Source organism: Oncorhynchus nerka, linkage group LG12, assembly GCF_034236695.1.
Source record: "Oncorhynchus nerka isolate Pitt River linkage group LG12, Oner_Uvic_2.0, whole genome shotgun sequence".
Taxonomy (NCBI): domain Eukaryota; kingdom Metazoa; phylum Chordata; class Actinopteri; order Salmoniformes; family Salmonidae; genus Oncorhynchus; species Oncorhynchus nerka.
In genome coordinates, this window is record NC_088407.1 from 2,726,241 (window position 1) to 2,741,343 (window position 15,103).

Below are 15,103 nucleotides of genomic sequence, written 5' to 3' on the forward strand. Positions count from 1 at the left end.
ATGTGGAGGCTATATACAGGGGGTACCAGTACAGAGTCAATGTGGAGGCTATATACAGGGGGTACCGGTACAGAGTCAATGTGGAGGCTATATACAGGGGGTACCGGTACAGAGTCAATGTGGAGGCTATATACAGGGTATTACGGTACAGAGTCAATGTGGAGGCTATATACAGGGTATTACGGTACAGAGTCAATGTGGAGGCTATATACAGGGTATTACGGTACAGAGTCAATGTGGAGACTATATACAGGGTATTACAGTACAGAGTCAATGTGGAGACTATATACAGGGTATTACGGTACAGAGTCAATGTGGAGACTATATACAGGGTATTACGGTACAGAGTCAATGTGGAGGCTATATACAGGGGGTACCGGTACAGAGTCAATGTGGAGACTATATACAGGGTATTACGGTACAGAGTCAATGTGGAGACTATATACAGGTGGTACTGGTACAGAGTCAATGTGGAGGCTATATACAGGGGGTACCGGTACAGAGTCAATGTGGAGGCTATATACAGGGGGTACCGGTACAGAGTCAATGTGGAGACTATATACAGGGTATTACGGTACAGAGTCAATGTGGAGGCTATATACAGGGTATTATGGTACAGAGTCAATGTGGAGGCTATATACAGGGTATTATGGTACAGAGTCAATGTGGAGGCTATATACAGGGGGTACCAGTACAGAGTCAATGTGGAGGCTATATACAGGGGGTACCGGTACAGAGTCAATGTGGAGGCTATATACAGGGGGTACCGGTACAGAGTCAATGTGGAGGCTATATACAGGAGGTACCGGTACAGAGTCAATGTGGAGGCTATATACAGGGGGTACCGGTACAGAGTCAATGTGGAGGCTATATACAGGGGTACCAGTACAGAGTCAATGTGGAGGCTATATACAGGGTATTACGGTACAGAGTCAATGTGGAGGCTATATACAGGGGGGTACCGGTACAGAGTCAATGTGGAGGCTATATACAGGGTATTACGGTACAGAGTCAATGTGGAGGCTATATACAGGGGGTACTGGTACAGAGTCAATGTGGAGGCTATATACAGGGGTTACGGTACAGAGTCAATGTGGAGACTATATACAGGGGGTACCAGGTACAGAGTCAATGTGGAGGCTATATACAGGGTGTTACGGTACAGAGTCAATGTGGAGGCTATATACAGGGGGTACCAGCAGAGTCAATGTGGAGGCTATATACAGGGGGTACCGGTACAGAGTCAATGTGGAGGCTATATACAGGGGGTTCGGTACAGAGTCAATGTGGAGGCTATATACAGGGTATTACGGTACAGAGTCAATGTGGAGGCTATATACAGGGTATTACGGTACAGAGTCAATGTGGAGGCTATATACAGGGTATTACGGTACAGAGTCAATGTGGAGACTATATACAGGGTATTACAGTACAGAGTCAATGTGGAGACTATATACAGGGTATTACGGTACAGAGTCAATGTGGAGACTATATACAGGGTATTACGGTACAGAGTCAATGTGGAGGCTATATACAGGGGGTACCGGTACAGAGTCAATGTGGAGACTATATACAGGGTATTACGGTACAGAGTCAATGTGGAGACTATATACAGGTGGTACTGGTACAGAGTCAATGTGGAGGCTATATACAGGGGGTACCGGTACAGAGTCAATGTGGAGGCTATATACAGGGGGTACCGGTACAGAGTCAATGTGGAGACTATATACAGGGTATTACGGTACAGAGTCAATGTGGAGGCTATATACAGGGTATTATGGTACAGAGTCAATGTGGAGGCTATATACAGGGTATTATGGTACAGAGTCAATGTGGAGGCTATATACAGGGGGTACCAGTACAGAGTCAATGTGGAGGCTATATACAGGGGGTACCGGTACAGAGTCAATGTGGAGGCTATATACAGGGTATTACGGTACAGAGTCAATGTGGAGGCTATATACAGGGTATTACGGTACAGAGTCAATGTGGAGGCTATATACAGGGTATTACGGTACAGAGTCAATGTGGAGGCTATATACAGGGGGTACTGGTACAGAGTCAATGTGGAGGCTATATACAGGGGGTACCGGTACAGAGTCAATGTGGAGGCTATATACAGGGTATTACGGTACAGAGTCAATGTGGAGGCTATATACAGGGGGTACCGGTACAGAGTCAATGTGGAGGCTATATACAGGGTATTACGGTACAGAGTCAATGTGAGTCAATGTGGAGGCTATATACAGGGGGTACCGGTACAGAGTCAATGTGGAGGCTATATACAGGAGGTACTGGTACAGAGTCAATGTGGAGGCTATATACAGGGGGTACCGGTACAGAGTCAATGTGGAGGCTATATACAGGGGGTACCGGTACAGAGTCAATGTGGAGGCTATATACAGGAGGTACTGGTACAGAGTCAATGTGGAGGCTATATACAGGGGTACCGGTACAGAGTCAATGTGGAGGCTATATACAGGGGGTACCGGTACAGAGTCAATGTGGAGGCTATATACAGGGGGTACCGGTACAGAGTCAATGTGGAGGCTATATACAGGGTATTACGGTACAGAGTCAATGTGGAGGCTATATACAGGAGGTACTGGTACAGAGTCAATGTGGAGGCTATATACAGGGGGCACCGGTACAGAGTCAATGTGCTTGGGTACCAGGTAGTCGAAGTAATATGTACATGTAGGATAAAGTGACTATGTATAGACAATGAACAGTGAGTAGCAGCAGTGTACAAAGGGGGGGGGGGGGCTTATTCAGTGTAAATTGTCCGGTGGTGATTTTATTCATTGTTCTTATGGCTGTTGAGGAGCCTTTTGGTCCTCGACTTGGCGCTCCGGTACCGCTAGCCGTGCGGTAGAGGAGACAACAGTTTATAACTTGGGGGACTGGAATCTCTGACAATTTTATGGACTTTTCTTCTGACATCGCCTATTATATAGATCATGGATGGCAGGAAGCTTGGTCCCAGTGATGTACTGGGCCGTTCGCAGTACCCTCTGTACAACTCTTGTGTCATCAGCAAACTTATTGATGGTGTTGGAGTCGTGTTTGGCCGTGCAGTCATGAGTGAACAGGGAGTACAGGAGGGGACTAAGTACACACCCCTGAGGAGCCCCAGTGTTGAGGATCAGCGTGGCAGACATGTTGTTGCCTACTTTTACCACCTGGGGGCGGCCCGTCAGGAAGTGAAGAGGTGTGGGAGGTGTTTTTTACGAGAGTCCTTAGCTTAGTGATGAGCTTCATGGGCACCATGGTATTGAATGCTGAGATGTAGTCAATGAACAGCATTCTCACATAGGTGTTCCTTTTGTCCAGGTGAGAAAATGCAGTGTGGAGTGTGATCGCGTCATCTGTGGATCTGTTGGGGCAGTATGTGAAGTGGAGTGGGTCTAGGGTGTCCGGGAGGATGCTGTAGATGTGAGCCATGACCAGCCTTTCAAAGCACATCATGGCTACTGACGCTACGGGGCAGTAATCATTTAGGCATGTTACCTTCGCTTCCTTGGGCACAGGGACTGTGGTGGTCTGCTTGAAACATGTAGGTATTAGAGACTCGGGCAGGGAGAGGTTGAAAATGTCAGTAAAGACACTTGACAGTTGGTCCGCGCATGATTTGAGTACACACCCTGCTAATCCGTCTGGCCCAACGGCTTTGTGAATGTTGACCTGCTTCAAGGTTTTGTTCACATCGGCTACCGAGAGCATTATCACACAGTCATCCAGAACAGCGGGTGCTCTCGTGCATGCTTTAGTGTTGCTTGCCTCGAAGCGAGCATAAAAGGCATTTAGCTCGTCTTGTAGGCTCGCGTCACTGGGCAGCTCGCGTCTGGGTTTCTCTTTGTAGTCCGTAATAGTTTTCAAGCCCTGCCACATCCGACGAGCATCAGAGCCGGTGTAGGAGGATTCAATCTTAATCCTGTATTGAAACTTTGCTTGTTTGATGGTTCATCTGAGGGCATAGCTGGATTTCTTATCAGCGTCCTGTTTAGTCTCCCGCTTCTTGAAAACGGCAGCTCTATCCTTTAGCTCAATGCGGATGTTGCCTGTGTCATGACGTGGCCCTCTTTGGGAATAGCGAGTGCCTTCCCCCTCTCTCCCTCTTACACTCAGGTTCTCAGGTCGTAAATCTCAGGTCGTAAATTCCTGGAGGAGACTCTCTCCCTTAAGCAGTATAGAGAGCGAGAGAGAGAGAGTTTCACAGAAGAACAAAGGAACTTCTTTTACATCACACAACTTGAGAACTGAACAATATCCATGTTTTGGAGAATGTGCAAACGGTCGTTGGAGAATCCTAACCATACCACAACATCTTTTCTATAAGACCATTTCTGAGTGGGTCTCTGAAGTATCCATTCTAACCTCGAAAGACTCCTTGGAAGCACATGGAGAGACAAGCGGATGAACTTTCCAACAGAGATCACGACGACACACTGAGCGTAAATATATATATTGATTGCAATTATTCCCGAAGGAGTGAGCGTTCATGTGCAAAGGATTAGCATTTCAATCAATATAATTATTAACTGCAAAATAATTTCCTTGTAACCATATCTGCTGTTTGTTTGTTTATACATTTCTGTGATTATCTATTTTAGTTAGTTAGTAAATAAATGATTAAGACAATTGATGTATCGATGATTTATAGTAAAGACTGGGTTTGTGCAGATAACCAACGATTTACGACGTTCGGAATGAGACAAACGTGAGGTAAAGAATAATTAATTAGAAGATTAATTGATCAGATATTAAAATATCTGAAGTTATATTAGGAAAATTATAACTTTGTAACCTTAATATTTTCATTGGTTCTTATATATATATATAATATCTTCCCGACTTCCTAGTTAATTACATTTACATGCACCTTTTTTTAAATGTATTTTTATTTCACCTTTATTTAACCAGGTAGGCCAGTTGAGAACACCTTTATTTAACCAGGTAGGCTAGTTGAGAACACCTTTATTTAACCAGGTAGGCCAGTTGAGAACACCTTTATTTAACCAGGTAGGCTAGTTGAGAACACCTTTATTTAACCAGGTAGGCTAGTTGAGAACACCTTTATTTAACCAGGTAGGCTAGTTGAGAACACCTTTATTTAACCAGGTAGGCTAGTTGAGAACACCTTTATTTAACCAGGTGGCCAGTTGAGAACACCTTTATTTAACCAGGTAGGCTAGTTGAGAACACCTTTATTTAACCAGGTAGGCTAGTTGAGAACACCTTTATTTAACCAGGTAGGCTAGTTGAGAACACCTTTATTTAACCAGGTAGGCTAGTTGAGAACACCTTTATTTAACCAGGTAGGCTAGTTGAGAACACCTTTATTTAACCAGGTGGCCAGTTGAGAACACCTTTATTTAACCAGGTAGGCTAGTTGAGAACACCTTTATTTAACCAGGTAGGCTAGTTGAGAACACCTTTATTTAACCAGGTAGGCTAGTTGAGAACACCTTTATTTAACCAGGTAGGCTAGTTGAGAACACCTTTATTTAACCAGGTAGGCTAGTTGAGAACACCTTTATTTAACCAGGTAGGCTAGTTGAGAACACCTTTATTTAACCAGGTAGGCTAGTTGAGAACACCTTTATTTAACCAGGTAGGCTAGTTGAGAACACCTTTATTTAACCAGGTAGGCCAGTTGAGAACACCTTTATTTAACCAGGTAGGCTAGTTGAGAACACCTTTATTTAACCAGGTAGGCTAGTTGAGAACACCTTTATTTAACCAGGTGGCCAGTTGAGAACACCTTTATTTAACCAGGTAGGCTAGTTGAGAACACCTTTATTTAACCAGGTGGCCAGTTGAGAACACCTTTATTTAACCAGGTAGGCCAGTTGAGAACACCTTTATTTAACCAGGTAGGCTAGTTGAGAACACCTTTATTTAACCAGGTAGGCTAGTTGAGAACACCTTTATTTAACCAGGTAGGCTAGTTGAGAACACCTTTATTTAACCAGGTAGGCTAGTTGAGAACACCTTTATTTAACCAGGTAGGCTAGTTGAGAACACCTTTATTTAACCAGGTAGGCTAGTTGAGAACACCTTTATTTAACCAGGTAGGCTAGTTGAGAACACCTTTATTTAACCAGGTAGGCTAGTTGATAACACCTTTATTTAACCAGGTAGGCTAGTTGAGAACACCTTTATTTAACCAGGTAGGCTAGTTGAGAACACCTTTATTTAACCAGGTAGGCTAGTTGAGAACACCTTTATTTAACCAGGTAGGCTAGTTGAGAACACCTTTATTTAACCAGGTAGGCTAGTTGATAACACCTTTATTTAACCAGGTAGGCTAGTTGAGAACACCTTTATTTAACCAGGTAGGCTAGTTGAGAACACCTTTATTTAACCAGGTAGGCTAGTTGAGAACACCTTTATTTAACCAGGTAGGCTAGTTGAGAACACCTTTATTTAACCAGGTAGGCTAGTTGAGAACACCTTTATTTAACCAGGTGGCCAGTTGAGAACACCTTTATTTAACCAGGTAGGCCAGTTGAGAACACCTTTATTTAACCAGGTAGGCTAGTTGAGAACACCTTTATTTAACCAGGTAGGCTAGTTGAGAACACCTTTATTTAACCAGGTAGGCTAGTTGAGAACACCTTTATTTAACCAGGTAGGCTAGTTGAGAACACCTTTATTTAACCAGGTAGGCTAGTTGAGAACACCTTTATTTAACCAGGTAGGCTAGTTGAGAACACCTTTATTTAACCAGGTAGGCTAGTTGAGAACACCTTTATTTAACCAGGTAGGCTAGTTGATAACACCTTTATTTAACCAGGTAGGCTAGTTGAGAACACCTTTATTTAACCAGGTAGGCTAGTTGAGAACACCTTTATTTAACCAGGTAGGCTAGTTGAGAACACCTTTATTTAACCAGGTAGGCTAGTTGAGAACACCTTTATTTAACCAGGTAGGCTAGTTGATAACACCTTTATTTAACCAGGTAGGCTAGTTGAGAACACCTTTATTTAACCAGGTAGGCTAGTTGAGAACACCTTTATTTAACCAGGTAGGCTAGTTGAGAACACCTTTATTTAACCAGGTAGGCTAGTTGAGAACACCTTTATTTAACCAGGTAGGCTAGTTGAGAACACCTTTATTTAACCAGGTAGGCTAGTTGAGAACACCTTTATTTAACCAGGTAGGCTAGTTGAGAACACCTTTATTTAACCAGGTAGGCTAGTTGAGAACACCTTTATTTAACCAGGTAGGCTAGTTGAGAACACCTTTATTTAACCAGGTAGGCTAGTTGAGAACACCTTTATTTAACCAGGTAGGCTAGTTGAGAACACCTTTATTTAACCAGGTAGGCTAGTTGAGAACACCTTTATTTAACCAGGTAGGCCAGTTGAGAACACCTTTATTTAACCAGGTAGGCTAGTTGAGAACACCTTTATTTAACCAGGTAGGCTAGTTGAGAACACCTTTATTTAACCAGGTAGGCTAGTTGAGAACACCTTTATTTAACCAGGTAGGCTAGTTGAGAACACCTTTATTTAACCAGGTAGGCTAGTTGAGAACACCTTTATTTAACCAGGTAGGCTAGTTGAGAACACCTTTATTTAACCAGGTAGGCTAGTTGAGAACACCTTTATTTAACCAGGTAGGCCAGTTGAGAACACCTTTATTTAACCAGGTAGGCTAGTTGAGAACACCTTTATTTAACCAGGTAGGCTAGTTGAGAACACCTTTATTTAACCAGGTGGCCAGTTGAGAACACCTTTATTTAACCAGGTAGGCTAGTTGAGAACACCTTTATTTAACCAGGTGGCCAGTTGAGAACACCTTTATTTAACCAGGTAGGCTAGTTGAGAACACCTTTATTTAACCAGGTGGCCAGTTGAGAACACCTTTATTTAACCAGGTAGGCTAGTTGAGAACACCTTTATTTAACCAGGTAGGCTAGTTGAGAACACCTTTATTTAACCAGGTAGGCTAGTTGAGAACACCTTTATTTAACCAGGTAGGCTAGTTGAGAACACCTTTATTTAACCAGGTAGGCTAGTTGAGAACACCTTTATTTAACCAGGTAGGCTAGTTGAGAACACCTTTATTTAACCAGGTAGGCTAGTTGATAACACCTTTATTTAACCAGGTAGGCTAGTTGAGAACACCTTTATTTAACCAGGTAGGCTAGTTGAGAACACCTTTATTTAACCAGGTAGGCTAGTTGAGAACACCTTTATTTAACCAGGTAGGCTAGTTGAGAACACCTTTATTTAACCAGGTAGGCTAGTTGATAACACCTTTATTTAACCAGGTAGGCTAGTTGAGAACACCTTTATTTAACCAGGTAGGCTAGTTGAGAACACCTTTATTTAACCAGGTAGGCTAGTTGAGAACACCTTTATTTAACCAGGTAGGCTAGTTGAGAACACCTTTATTTAACCAGGTAGGCTAGTTGAGAACACCTTTATTTAACCAGGTGGCCAGTTGAGAACACCTTTATTTAACCAGGTAGGCCAGTTGAGAACACCTTTATTTAACCAGGTAGGCTAGTTGAGAACACCTTTATTTAACCAGGTAGGCTAGTTGAGAACACCTTTATTTAACCAGGTAGGCTAGTTGAGAACACCTTTATTTAACCAGGTAGGCTAGTTGAGAACACCTTTATTTAACCAGGTAGGCTAGTTGAGAACACCTTTATTTAACCAGGTAGGCTAGTTGAGAACACCTTTATTTAACCAGGTAGGCTAGTTGAGAACACCTTTATTTAACCAGGTAGGCTAGCTGATAACACCTTTATTTAACCAGGTAGGCTAGTTGAGAACACCTTTATTTAACCAGGTAGGCTAGTTGAGAACACCTTTATTTAACCAGGTAGGCTAGTTGAGAACACCTTTATTTAACCAGGTAGGCTAGTTGAGAACACCTTTATTTAACCAGGTAGGCTAGTTGATAACACCTTTATTTAACCAGGTAGGCTAGTTGAGAACACCTTTATTTAACCAGGTAGGCTAGTTGAGAACACCTTTATTTAACCAGGTAGGCTAGTTGAGAACACCTTTATTTAACCAGGTAGGCTAGTTGAGAACACCTTTATTTAACCAGGTAGGCTAGTTGAGAACACCTTTATTTAACCAGGTAGGCTAGTTGAGAACACCTTTATTTAACCAGGTAGGCTAGTTGAGAACACCTTTATTTAACCAGGTAGGCTAGTTGAGAACACCTTTATTTAACCAGGTAGGCCAGTTGAGAACACCTTTATTTAACCAGGTAGGCTAGTTGAGAACACCTTTATTTAACCAGGTAGGCTAGTTGAGAACACCTTTATTTAACCAGGTAGGCTAGTTGAGAACACCTTTATTTAACCAGGTAGGCTAGTTGAGAACACCTTTATTTAACCAGGTAGGCTAGTTGAGAACACCTTTATTTAACCAGGTAGGCCAGTTGAGAACACCTTTATTTAACCAGGTAGGCTAGTTGAGAACACCTTTATTTAACCAGGTAGGCCAGTTGAGAACACCTTTATTTAACCAGGTAGGCTAGTTGAGAACACCTTTATTTAACCAGGTAGGCTAGTTGAGAACACCTTTATTTAACCAGGTAGGCTAGTTGAGAACACCTTTATTTAACCAGGTAGGCTAGTTGAGAACACCTTTATTTAACCAGGTAGGCTAGTTGAGAACACCTTTATTTAACCAGGTAGGCTAGTTGAGAACACCTTTATTTAACCAGGTAGGCTAGTTGAGAACACCTTTATTTAACCAGGTAGGCTAGTTGAGAACACCTTTATTTAACCAGGTAGGCTAGTTGAGAACACCTTTATTTAACCAGGTAGGCTAGTTGAGAACACCTTTATTTAACCAGGTAGGCTAGTTGAGAACACCTTTATTTAACCAGGTAGGCTAGTTGAGAACACCTTTATTTAACCAGGTAGACTAATTGAGAACACCTTTATTTAACCAGGTATTAAGTTTAATCACGTAATAATAATTACAGAGAATTGATTTGATAAAATAAGTCTTCACTTTAATGATGCCAAAGACAAGACAACTGTAATCCATGGTTTCTGGTTGGGACATATCAGTCCTGTAGTGTAGCATCATCGTCATCATATTGAGCGAGTCGCTGGCACTTCCTGCTTTAGTTTTTGCTTGTAAGCAAGAATCAGCAGCATTATGGTCAGATTTGCCTAATGTAGGGCTGGGGAAATCTTTGTATACATCTCTGTGTGTGCAGTAAAGGTGGTCTAGGATGTGTTGTCTCTGGTTGTACATGTGACATGCTGGTAAAAAGTTGGTAAAACTGATTTAAGTTTCCTGCATTAAAGTCCCCGGCCACTGCTGCTATTTTCTCCTTTGCTTATGGCCTTATAGAGTTGGTTGAGTGCGGTCTTAGTGCCAGCTTCGTTCTGTGGTGGTAAATAGTATGAATAATATAGATGAGAACTCTCTTGGTATATAGTGTGGTCTACAGCTTATCGTAAGGCCCTGGAGGCTGTAGGGGGAACCTGGAATGGAGCATTCAGAAGAAACTCAAGGCTCTGGAGGCTGTAGGGGGAACCTGGAATGGAGCATTTAGAAGATACTAATGGCCCTGGGGGCTGTAGGGGGAACCTGGGGAAACCTGGAATGGAGCATTTAGAAGATACTCAAGGCCCTGGAGGCTGTAGGGGGAACCTGGAATGGAGGATTTAGAAGATACTAAAGGGAAGTGAATGAAATTAAAAACAGAGTGGTTGTGATGTCATTCAGAACTGATTAAAAAACAGGCTACATGATTGAGGAAAATCACTTATTTAATTATATTTGCTACAAAGACAAAAGCAATATCTTTCCTCAATGATTCATTGAAAAATAATGGTTTTGCACAAAACAACCACAATAAATCAAAAGGCCTACATTAGTTTCATGTTTAAATAAAATAAAATTATGCTGCACTATTCTAGAGACCAAAATGGGAAAATAAAGTAAATAATTGTAATAACTGAATTCTCCTCTCCTGTATGTTTTCTATCTCTGTAACATGTAACTGTATAACATTATACTGAACCTGTAACAATAATGCCTGAACCACAACACCTATCAGTTGATCTGTATAGACATGAGAAGTGAAGGCATTTACAATGTATCAACCATAATGCTACACAGTATATGACCAGTATATGACTGATGTTAAAGGACAGCTGCTGAATGATTAATACAACACACATTATATTAAAACACATTCCAATCAGAATAATACATGTATCAGTTAATAGATCACATTTGATCAAATGCCACTATTGTTCCAGCAGGTGGAGCTACAATGTAACAACATACAGCATTGTGACTCACAGTTCTATATTAGAATTCCATGAGTTCCATTCTGATGGTTGTTATGGTGATCAGGTGAACTCAGCCTCACTCTTCTTCAACACAATCACCTGTTCAACACAGAAGTAGTTCATCAGTGTGGCCATGTATTTACTTATCCAATACAGAACCATTTAGAAATGTAAATCATATCAGATGATTTACTAGTCAATACTGTGCTACTTAGAATTCTATCAAATTACGTCCAATGGGGCTCCTGCTTATGTCCAGTTCTCCCTTATCAATACCAGGGTTATTTACTAATTATCAATAATTATCAATAACAGGGCAATTTACTAATTATCAATACCTGGGCTATTCACTATGTATCAAATACCAGGGCTATTTCCCCCTTATGTCCAGCTCTCCCATATCAATTCCAGCGCTATTTACTCATTATCAATACCAGGGCTATTTACTCATTTTCAATACCCAGACTATATACTCTTTATCAATACCAGGGCTATTTACTCCTAAATGCATGAATTCATATCAGTTTCATTACATATTATGGTAGAGAATCCTTCCTATTTTCTACTTCTACGAAGAGGTAACATAATATAGTACACACTGTGTTCAGAATACCATATTGTGGTTGTTGACTCTAAACCATCCTACTTTCTACTTCTACTAAGAGGTAATATAATATAGTACACACTGTGTTCAGAATACCATATTGTGGTAGTTGACTCTAATCCATCCTACTTTCTACTTCTACTAAGAGGTAATATAATATAGTACACACTGTGTTCAGAATACCATATTGTGCCCCTGCAGCTGTTGTGTTGTAAGGTAGAAACTCACCTAATTGGTCTTGGTGGGTCTTCCTGGGTATCCTGGTTTACCCTAAACAGACAATTATCAACACTTAAAACATGGTTCAATCAGAGATACAGTTATCAACACTTTACAACATGGTTCAATCAGAGATACAGTTATCAACACTTTACAACATGGTTCAATCAGAGATACAGATATCAACACTTTACAACATGGTTCAATCAGAGATACAGATATCAACACTTTACAACATGGTTCAATCAGAGATACAGTTATCAATACTTTACAACATGGTTCAATCAGAGATACAGTTATCAACACTTTAAACATGGTTCAATCAGAGATACAGTTATCAACACTTTACAACATGGTTCAATCAGAGATACAGATATCAACACTTTACAACATGGTTCAATCAGAGATACAGTTATCAATACTTTACAACATGGTTCAATCAGAGATACAGTTATCAACACTTTAAACATGGTTCAATCAGAGATACAGTTATCAACACTTTACAACATGGCTCAATCAGAGATACAGTTATCAACACTTTACAACATGACTCTCTCAGTATTGTCAATCCTTTCTGATTTTGAGTCATTGTGAATTACAGCAGATATTCAGCAGGTATTCTGTTGGAATGAGGTGATCCTGTATAAACTCAGGTTCTCACCTTGAGTCCTGCTCCTGCAGCCTTTCACCATCAGTATGATGGTGACCAGCAGGTAGGGAGACCCCACCAGTAGACTACACAGCAGCCTGGGTAGAGACATGGACAACACTAGGACTGCTGGAGATGGAATGGGAGCTGGAACTGCAGTTGGAGATTGAATTATGTTGGGCATGGAAATAAAATAACAAAATGAAAATATACACACACACACACTCACACTCACACACATACAGTTGAAGTCGGAAGTTTACATACACCTTAGCCAAATACATTTAAATTCAGTTTTTCACAATTCCTGCCATTTAATCTTTGTAAAAATTACCTGTCTTCGGTCAGTTAGGATCACACTTTATTTTAAGAATATGAAATGTCAGAATAATAGTAGAGAGAATGATTTATTTCAGCTTTTATTTCTTTCATCACATTCCCTGTGGGTCAGAAGTTTACATACACTCAATTAGTATTTGATAGCATTGCCTTTACATTTTTTTTTTACTTGGGTGAAACGTTTTGGGTAGCCTTCCACAAGCTTGCCACAATAATCAATCAATCAATCAAACAAACAAATGTATTTATATAGCCCTTCTTACATCAGCTGATGTCACAAAGTGCTGTACAGAAACAGCCTAAAACACCAAACAGCAAACAGTGCAGGCGTAAAAGCACGTGATCATCAAGCCACCAAGTGACCCAGCCCAAAAGCTAGCCCTGAGCCAGGCGCATCTCCCGGCTAGCAATACCTCTTTCTCCGGTCCCTTCGTCGACACGGGGCCCCGCCGTACCACTACGACTGGTCTGCAGACGTATTTCCATCCGCTGTGCCTTCAACCGGCCTTTGTTGGACGTCGGCGCAGACGCTTCTCCTTACCCCGGCCTTCTAACTTTAAATGCCGTGTCTCCCACGTGCAACTGTAGTAACAACTATGCCGCGGCTTCCCTGCTCCATCTATTGCTGTTCACTGGACCCTATGATCACTTGGCTACATAGCTGATGCCTGCTGGACTGTTCATTTATCACAGTACTCCACTTTGTTTATTATGTTTATCTGTTATTATGTTTATCTGTCGGCCTCGAACTCAGGCCCTGTGTGTAGTTAACCGACCCCCTACACCATTTTACCTGTTGTTGTCTTAGCTGATTAGCTGTTGTTGAGAGCATCAGCTCTCCCAATCAACACCTGTGATTGCTTTATGCCATGTATACTGTTGTTTAGGATAGTTATCATTGTATCAGTTTACAGTGGAGCCCCTAGTCCCACTCTACATGCATCAGATTCCTCCTTTGTACCACCTCCCACACATGCGGTGACCTCACCCAGTATAACCAGCACATCCAGGGATGCAACCTCTCTTATCATCACTCAGGGCCTGGGCTTACCTCCACTGTACCCGCACCCCACCATACCCCTGTCTGCACATTATGCACTGAATCTATTCTACCATGCCCAAAAATCTGCTCCTTTTATTCTTTGTCCCCAATGCACTCGACGACCAGTTTTGCTAGCCTTTAGCCGTACCTTCATCCTACTCCTCTGTTCCTCGGGTGATGTGGAGGCTAACCCAGGCCCTGTGTGTCCCCAGGCACTCTCATTTGTTGTCTTCTGTAATCGAAAAAGCCTTGGTTTCATGCATGTTAACATCAGAAGCCTCCTCCCTAAGTTTGTTTTACTCACTGCTTTAGCACACTCTGCTAACCCTGATGTCTTTGCCGTGTCTGAATCATGGCTTAGGAACCAAAAATTCTGAAATTTCCATCCCCAACTACAACATTTCAACATAATCGAAAATGTCAATAACCATTTCTCTATGGCTGCCCATGCTTTCCTCCTGGCTACCCCAACTCCGGCCAACAGCTTTGCCCCCCTCCACCCCCGCAGCTACCTGCCAAAGCCTCCCCAGCTTCTCCACCCAAATCCACATAGCAGATGTTCTGAAAGAGCTGCAAAACCTGTACCTGTACAAATCAGCTGGGCTAGACAATCTGGACCCTCTCTTTCTAAAACTATCCGCCGCAATTGTTGCAAACCCTATTACCAGCCTGTTCAACCTCTCTTTCATATCGCCCAAGTTCCCTAAATATTGAAAAGCTGCCGTGGCCCTCCCCCTTTTCAAAGGGGGTGACTGTGGGAGCTAATGTAATATAAATAGGTGCAGTTGCTATGCTGAAGTAGCAAGGACATAAGTACATTGGCCAGAGGAAGAGAAGGTGACACCCAGTACATTTGCTATTTCTGAATAGGGTAACATGTCAAAGATTACATTAAGATAAACGAACATGAGAACATTAGCCAAGACCAAAAGTACATTTATGACAGCTGGACATATAATC

General features: G+C 41.8%; 1 protein-coding gene and 1 long non-coding RNA gene across 2 annotated transcripts in view; both read right to left on the reverse strand.

Moving 5' to 3' along the window:
• The window catches only part of LOC115118359 (butyrophilin-like protein 10), an 804,641-nt gene that overhangs the window by 613,063 nt on the left and 176,475 nt on the right, over nt 1-15,103 (reverse strand). The window lies entirely within an intron of this gene.
• Nucleotides 10,745-14,615, reverse strand: LOC135574219 (uncharacterized). Its single transcript, XR_010465243.1, has 3 exons — nt 12,775-14,615; nt 12,123-12,164; nt 10,745-11,389 (listed from the first exon to the last, which is right to left on the reverse strand). It is a non-coding gene; the product is annotated as an uncharacterized LOC135574219 (long non-coding RNA).